This window comes from Schistocerca gregaria, unplaced genomic scaffold (genome assembly GCF_023897955.1).
Source record: "Schistocerca gregaria isolate iqSchGreg1 unplaced genomic scaffold, iqSchGreg1.2 ptg000043l, whole genome shotgun sequence".
Taxonomy (NCBI): Eukaryota; Metazoa; Arthropoda; class Insecta; order Orthoptera; family Acrididae; genus Schistocerca; species Schistocerca gregaria.
The window spans coordinates 14,194,564-14,203,950 of NW_026061702.1; positions in this window are offsets into that span (position 1 = coordinate 14,194,564).

Consider the following 9,387-nt stretch of genomic DNA (forward strand, 5'->3'; position numbering starts at 1 on the left):
ACAATCGATACCTAAAACTTGAATTGTACTACTTCTTACTGGCTATTGCATCAACTTAGAAGCTTCATCTGTGTTCTACTATGGTGCTTTTAGTGTCTCCGCATGCCGCAGCACTCGACATAGCTTTGCAGACGAAAAGTACAACCGTTTCAGAGAGAAGAGCGGCCAATGTTACGATCTGGCTTTAAGTCGATTCGATAAAAAATGTCGAACACGGACGGATTTCTCTGGTTTATACTACATATGAACACTTTTCATATTCTCCCGTGCAACTCGGCTGCTAGTCCTCCTTTCATGCAGAATCTTAAGGTCCTAGCTCATGTCCAAGGCACCAAAGCCAGCTAAAAAGTCAATAATCAATACCTAAAACTTGAATTGTACTACTTCTTACTGACTATTACATCAACTTAGAAGCTTCATCTGTGATCTACTATGGTGCTTTTAGTGTCTCCGCATACCGCAGCACGCGACATAGCTTTGCAGTCGATAAGTACAACCGTTTGAGAGAGAAGAGAGGCCAATGTGACGATCTGGCTTTAAGTCGATTCGATAACAATGACGATAACGAACGGATTTTTAAGGTTTTTACAACATATGAACAATTTTCACATTCTCCAGTGCAACTCGGCTGCTAGTCCTCCTTTCATGCAGAATCTTAAGGTCCTAGCTCATGTTCAAGTCACCAAAGCCAGCTAAGAAGCCAATAATCGATACATATAACATGAATTGTACTACTTCTTACTGGCTATTACATCAGCTTAGAAGCTTCATCTGTGTTCAACTATGGTGCTTTTAGTGTCTCCGCATACCGCAGCACGCGACATAGCTTTGCAGACGATAAGTACAACCGTTTCAGAGAGAAGAGCGGCCAATGTGACGATCTGGCTTTAGGTCGATTCGATAACAAATGACGAAAACGGACGGATTTCTCAGGTTTTTACTACATATGAACACTTTTCACATTCTCCCATACAACTCGGCTGCTAGACCTCCTTTCATGCAGAATCTTAAGGTCCTAACTCATGTCCAGGGCACCAAAGACAGCTAAAAAGTCAATAATCGATACCTAAAACTTGAATTGTACTACATCTTACTGACTATTACATCATCTTAGAAGCTTCATGTGTGTTCTACTATGGTGCTTTTAGTGTCTCCGCATATCGCAGCACGCGACATAGCTTTGCAGTCGATAAGTACAACCGTTTCAGAGAGAAGAGCGGCTAATGTGACGATCTGGCTTTAAGGCGATTCGATAACAAATGACGATAACGAACGGATTTCTCAGGTTTTTAATACATATAAACACTTTTTACATTCTCCCCTGCAACTCGGCTGCTAGTCCTCCTTTCATGCAGAATCTTAAGGTCCTAGCTCATGTTCAAGTCACCAAAGCAAGCTAAGAAGTCAATAATCGATACCTATAACATGAATTGTACTACTTCTTACTGGCTATTACATCAGCTTAGAAGCTTCATCTGTGTTCTACTATGGTGCTTTTAGTGTCTCCACATACCGCAGCACGCGACATAGCTTTGCAGACGATACGTACAACCGTTTCAGAGAGAAGAGCGGCCAATGTGACGATCTGGCTTGAAGTCGATTCGATAACAAATGGCGGAAACGGACGGATTTCTTAGGTTTTTACTACATATGAACACTTTTCACATTCTCCCATGCAACTGGACTGCTAGTCCTCCTTTCATGCAGAATCATAAGGTCCTAGCTCATGTCCAAGGTACCAAAGCCAGCTAAAAAGTCAATAATCGATACTTAAAACTTGAATTGTACTACTTCTTACTGACTATTACATCATCTTAGAAGCTTCATCTGTGTTCTACTATGGTGCATTTAGTGTCTCCGCATACCGCAGCACGCGACATAGCTTTGCAGTCGATAAGTACAACCGTTTCAGAGAGAAGAGTGGCTAATGTGACGATCTGGCTTTAAGTCGATTCGATAACAAATGACGATAACGAACGGATTTCTCAGGTTTTTACTACATATGAACACTTTTTACATTCTCCCCTGCAACTCGGCTGCTAGTCCTCCTTTCATGCAGAATCTTAAGGTCCTAGCTCATGTCCAAGGCACCAAAGCCACCTAAAAAGTCAATAATCGATACCTAAAACTTGAATTGTACTACTTCTTACTGGCTATTACATCAACTTAGATGCTTCATCTGTGTTCTACTATGATGCTTTTAGTGTCTCCGCATACCGCAGCACGCGACATAGCTTTGCAGACGATAAGTACAACCGTTTCAGAGAGAAGAGCGGCCAATGTGACGATCTGGCTTTAAGTCGATTCGATAACAAATGACGAAAACGGACGGATTTCTCAGGTTTTTACTACATATGAACACTTTTCACTTTCTCCCGTGCAACTCGGCTGCTAGTCCTCCTTTCATGCAGAATCTTAAGGTCCTAGCTCATGTCCAAGGCACCAAGGGCAGCTAAAAAGTCAATAATCGATACCTAAAACTTGAATTGTACTACTTCTTACTGACTATTACATCATCTTAGAAGCTTCATCTGTGTTTTACTATGGTGATTTTAGTGTCTCCGCATACCGCAGCACGCGACATAGCTTTGCAGTCGATAAGTACAATCGTTTCAGAGAGAAGAGCGGCTAAGGTGACGATCTGGCTTTAAGTCGATTCGATAACAAATGACGATAACGAACGGATTTCTCAGGCTTTTACTACATATGAACACTTTTTACATTGTCCCCTGCAAATCGGCTGCTAGTCCTTCATTCATGCAGAATCTTAAGGTCCTAGCTCATGTCCAAGGCACCAAGGGCATCTAAAAAGTCAATAATCGATACCTAAAACTTGAATTGTACTACTTCTTACTGGCTATTACATCAACTTAGAAGCTTCATCTGTGTTGTACTATGGTGCTTTTAGTGTCTCCGCATACCGCAGCACGCGACATAGCTTTGCAGACGATAAGTACAACCGTTTCAGAGAGAAGAGCGGCCAATGTGACGATCTGGCTTTAAGTCGATTCGATAACAAATGACGAAAACGGACGGATTTCTCAGGTTTTTACTACATATGAACACTTTTCACATTCTCCCGTGCAACTCGGCTGCTAGTCCTCGTTTCATGCAGAATCTTAAGGTCTTAGCTCATGTCCAAGTCACCAAAGCCAGCTAAAAAGTCAATAATCGATACCTAACACTTGAATTGTACTACTTCTTACTGGCTATTACATCGCCTTAGAAGCTTCATCTGTCTTCTACTATGGTGCTTTTAGTGTCTCCGCATACCGCAGCACGCGACATAGCTTTGCAGACGATAAGTACAACCGTTTCAGAGAGAAGAGCGCCAATGTGACGATCTGGCTTTAAGACGATTCGATAACAAATGACGAAAACGGACGGATTTCTCAGGTTTTTACTACATATGAACACTTTTCACATTCTCCCAAGCAACTCGGCTGCTAGTCCTCCGTTCATGCAGAATTTTAAGGTCCTAGCTCATGTCCAAGGCACCAAAGAATGGTAAAAAGTCAATAATCGATACCTAAGACTTGAATTGTACTACATCTTACTGGATATTACTTCAACTTAGAAGCTTCATCTGTGTTCTACTATGGTGCTTTTAGTGTCTCCGCATACCGCAGCACGCGACAAAGCTTTGCAGACGATAAGTACAACCGTTTCAGAGAGAAGAGCGGCCAATGTGACGATCTGGCTTTAAGTCAATTCGATAACAAATGACGAAAACGGAAGGATTTCTCAGGTTTTTACTACATATGAACATTCTCCACATTCTCCAGTGCAACTCGTCTGCTAGTCCTCCTTTCATGCAGAATCTTAAGGTCCTATCTCATGTTCAAGTCACCAAAGCAAGCTAATAAGTCAATAATCGATACCTATAACATGAATTGTACTACTTCGTACTGGCTATTACATCAACTTGGAAGCTTCATCTGTGTTCTACTATGGTGCTTTTAGTGTCTCCACATACCGCAGCACGCGACATAGCTTTGCAGACGATAAGTACAACCGTTTCAGAGAGAAGAGCGGCCAATGTGATGATCTGGCCTTAAGTCGATTCGATAACAAATGACAAAAACGGTCGTATTTCTTAGGTTTTTACTATATATTAACACTTTTCACATTCTTCCGTGCAACTTGGCTGTTAGTCGTCCTTTCATGCAGAATTTTAAGGTCCTAGCTCATGTCCAAGGCACCAAAGCCAGCTAAAAAGTCAATAATCGATACCTATAACTTGAATTGTACTACTTCTTACTGGCTATTACATCAACTTAGAAGCTTCATCTGTGTTCTACTATGGTGCTTTTAGTGTCTCCGCATACCGCAGCACGCGACATAGCTTTGCAGACGATAAGTACAACCGTTTTAGAGAGTAGAGCGCACAATGTGACGACCTGGCTTTAAGTCGATTCGATAACAAATGAGGAAAACTGACGGATTTCTCTGGTTTTTACTACATATGAACACTTTTCACTTTCTCCCGTGCAACTCGGCTGCTAGTCCTCCTTTCATGCAGAATCTTAAGGTATTAGCTCATGTCCAAATCACCAAAGCCAGCTAAAAAGTCAATAATCAATACCTAAATCTTGAATTGTACTACTTCTTACTGACTATTACATCAACTTAGAAGCTTCATCTGTGTTCTACTATGGTGCTTTTAGTGTCTCCGCATACCGCAGCACGCGACATAGCTTTGCAGACGATAAGTACAACCGTTTCAGAGAGAAGAGCGGAGAATGTGACAATCTGGCTTTAAGTCGATTCGATAACAAATGGCGGAAACAGCCGGATTTCTTAGGTTTTTACTACATATGAACACTTTTCACATTCTCCCGTGCAACTGAGCTGCTAGACCTCCTATCATGCAAAATCTTAAGTTCCTAGCTCATGCCCAAGGCACCAAAGAAGGGTAAAAAGTCAACAATCGATACCTAAAACTTGAATTGTACTACTTCTTACTGGCTATTGCATCAACTTAGAAGCTTCATCTGTGTTCTACTATGGTGCTTTTAGTGTCTCCGCATGCCGCAGCACTCGACATAGCTTTGCAGACGAAAAGTACAACCGTTTCAGAGAGAAGAGCGGCCAATGTTACGATCTGGCTTTAAGTCGATTCGATAACAAATGTCGAACACGGACGGATTTCTCTGGTTTTTACTACATATGAACACTTTTCATATTCTCCCGTGCAACTCGGCTGCTAGTCCTCCTTTCATGCAGAATCTTAAGGTCCTAGCTCATGTCCAAGGCACCAAAGCCAGCTAAAAAGTCAATAATCAATACCTAAAACTTGAATTGTACTACTTCTTACTGACTATTACATCAACTTAGAAGCTTCATCTGTGATCTACTATGGTGCTTTTAGTGTCTCCGCATACCGCAGCACGCGACATAGCTTTGCAGTCGATAAGTACAACCGTTTGAGAGAGAAGAGAGGCCAATGTGACGATCTGGCTTTAAGTCGATTCGATAACAATGACGATAACGAACGGATTTTTAAGGTTTTTACAACATATGAACAATTTTCACATTCTCCAGTGCAACTCGGCTGCTAGTCCTCCTTTCATGCAGAATATTAAGGTCCTAGCTCATGTTCAAGTCACCAAAGCCAGCTAAGAAGCCAATAATCGATACTTATAACATGAATTGTACTACTTCTTACTGGCTATTACATCAGCTTAGAAGCTTCATCTGTGTTCTACTATGGTGCTTTTAGTGTCTCCGCATACCGCAGCACGCGACATAGCTTTGCAGACGATAAGTACAACCGTTTCAGAGAGAAGAGCGGCCAATGTGACGAACTGGCTTTAAGTCGATTCCATAACAAATGGCGGAAACTGACGGATTTCTCAGGTTTTTACTACATATGAACACTTTTCACTTTCTCCCTCGCAACTCGGCTGCTAGTCCTCCTTTCATGCAGAATCTTAAGGCCCTAGCTCATGTCCAAGGCACCAAAGCCAGCTAAAAATTCAATAATCGATACCTAAAACTTGAATTGTACTACTTCTTACTGGCTATTACATCAACTTAGAAGCTTCATCTGTGTTCTCCTATGGTGCTTTTAGTGTCTCCGCATACGGCAGCACGCGACATAGCTTTGCAGACGATAAGTGCAACCGTTTCAGAGAGAAGAGCGGCCAATGTGACGATCTGGCTTTAAGTCAATTCGATAACAAATGACGAAAACGGAAGGATTTCTCAGGATTTTACTACATATGAACATTTTCCACATTCTCCCGTGCAACTCGGCTGCTAGTCCTCCTTTTATGCAGAATCTTAAGGTCCTCGCTCATGGTCAAGTCACCAAAGCAAGCTAAGAAGTCAATAATCGATACCTATAACACGAATTGTACTACTTCTTACTGGCTATTACATCAACTTAGAAGCTTCATCTGTGTTCTACTATGGTGCTTTTAGTGTCTCCGCATACCGCAGCACGCGACATAGCTTTGCAGACGATAAGTACAACCGTTTCAGAGAGAAGAGCGCCCAACGTGACGATCTGGCTTTAAGTCGATTCGATAACAAATGAGGAAAACGGACGGATTTCTCAGGTTTTTACTACATATGAACACTTTTCACATTCTCACGTGCAACGCGGCTGCTAGACCTCCTATCATGTAAAATCTTAAGTTCCTAGCTCATGCCCAAGGCACCAAAGAAGGGTAAAAAGTCAACAATCGATACCTAAAACTTGAATTGCACTACTTCTTACTGGCTATTACATCAACTTAGAAGCTTCATCTGTGTTCTACTATGGTGCTTTTAGTGTCTCCGCATACGGCAGCACGCGACATAGCTTTGCAGACGATAAGTACAACCGTTTCAGAGAGAAGAGCGGCCAATGTGACGATCTGGCTTTAAGTCGATTCGATAACAAATGGCGGAAACAGCCGGATTTCTTAGGCTTTTACTACATATGAACACTTTTCACATTCTCCCGTGCAACTCGGCTGCTAGTCCTCCATTAATGAAGAATCTTAAGGTCCTAGCTCATGTCCAAGGCACCAAAGACAGCTAAAAAGTCAATAATCGATACCTAAAACTTGAATTGTACTACTTGTTACTGGCTATTACATCAACTTGGAAGCTTCATCTGTCTTCTACTATGGTGCTTTTAGTGTCTCCACATACCGCAGCACGCGACATAGATTTGCAGACGATAAGTACAACCGTTTCAGAGAGAAGAGCGGCCAATGTGACGATCTGGCTTTAAGTCGATTCGATAACAAATGACGAAAACGGACGTATTTCTCAGGTTTTTACTATATATGAACACTTTTCTCATTCTTCCGTGCAACTTGGCTGTTAGTCGTCCTTTCATGCAGAATTTTAAGGTCCTAGCTCATGTCCAAGGCACCAAAGCCAGCTAAAAGTCAATAATCGATACCTAAAACTTGAATTGTACTACTTCTTACTGGCCATTACATCAACTTAGAAGCCTCATCTGTGTTCTACTATGGTGCTTTTAGTGGCTCCGCATACCGCAGCACGCGACATAGCTTTGCAGACGATAAGTACAACCGTTTTAGAGAGTAGAGCGCCCAATGTGACGATCTGGCTTTAAGTCGATTCGATAACAAATGAGGAAAACGGACGGATTTCTCAGGTTTTTACTAAATATGAACACTTTTCACATTCTCACGTGCAACGCGGCTGCTAGACCTCCTATCATGCAAAATCTTAAGTTCCTAGCTCATGCCCAAGGCACCAAAGAAGGGTAAAAAGTCAACAATCGATACCTAAAACTTGAATTGTACTACTTCTTACTGGCTATTACATCAACTTAGAAGCTTCATCTGTGTTCTACTAAGTTGCTTTTAGTGTCTCCGCATACAGCAGCACTCGACATAGCTTTGCAGACAATAAGTACAACCGTTGCAGAGAGAAGAGCGGCAAATGTGACGATGTGGCTTTAAGTCGATTCGATAACAAATGTCGAACACGGACGGATTTCTCAGGCTTTTACTACATATGAACACTTTTCACATTCTCCCGTGCAACTCTGCGGCTAGTCCTCCATTAATGAAGAATCTTAAGGTCCTAGCTCATGTCCAAAGCACCAAAGACAGCTAAAAAGTCAATAATCGATACCTAAAACTTGAATTGTACTACTTCTTACAGGCTATTACATCAACTTGGAAGCTTCATCTGACTTCTACTATGGTGCTTTTAGTGTCTCCACATACCACAGCACGCGACATATCTTTGCAGACGATAAGTACAACCGTTTCAGAGAGGAAAACGGACGGATTTCTCATTTTTTTACTAACTATGAACACTTTTCACATTCTCACGTGCAACGCGGCTGCTAGACCTCCTATCATGCAAAATCTTAAGTTCCTAGCTCATGCCCAAGGCACCAAAGAAGGGTAAAAAGTCAACAATCGATACCTAAAACTTGAATTGTACTACTTCTTACTGGCTATTACATTAATTTAGAAGCTTCATCTGTGTTCTAGTATGGTGCTTTTAGTGTCTCCGCATACCGCAGCACGCGACATAGCTTTGCAGTCGATAAGTACAACCGTTTGAGAGAGAAGAGAGGCCAATGTGACGATCTGGCTTTAAGTCGATTCGATAACAATGACGATAACGAACGGATTTTTAAGGTTTTTACTACATATGAACACTTTTCACATTCTCCCGTGCAACTCGGCTGCTAGTCCTCCTTTCATGCAGAATCTTAAGGTTCTAGCCATGTCCAAGGCACCAAAGCCAGCTAAAAAGTCAATAATCGATACCTAAAACTTGAATTATACTACTTCTTACTGGCTATTACATCAAATTAGAGGCTTCATCTGTGTTCTACTATAATGCTTTTAGTGTCTCCGCATACCGCAGCACGCGACATAGCTTTGCAGTCGATAAGTACAACCGTTTCAGAGAGAAGAGCGGCCAATGTGACGATCTGGCTTTAAGTCAATTCGATAACAAATGACGAAAACGGAAGGATTTCTAAGGTTTTTACTACATATGAACATTTTCCACATTCTCCAGTGCAACTCGGCTGCTAGACCTCCTTTCATGCAGAATCTTAAGGTCCTAGCTCATGTTCAAGTCACCAAAGCCTGCTAAGAAGCCAATAATCGATACTTATAACATGAATTGTACTACTTCTTACTGGCTATTACATCAGCTTAGAAGCTTCATCTGTGTTCTACTATAGTGCTTTTAGTGTCTCCGCATACCGCAGCACGCGACATAGCTTTGCAGACGATAAGTACAACCGTTTCAGAGAGAAGAGCGGCCAATGTGACGAACTGGCTTCAAGTCGATTCCATAACAAATGGCGGAAACTGACGGATTTCTCAGGTTTTTACTACATATGAACACTTTTCACTTTCTCCCTCGCAACTCGGCTGCTAGTCGTCCTTT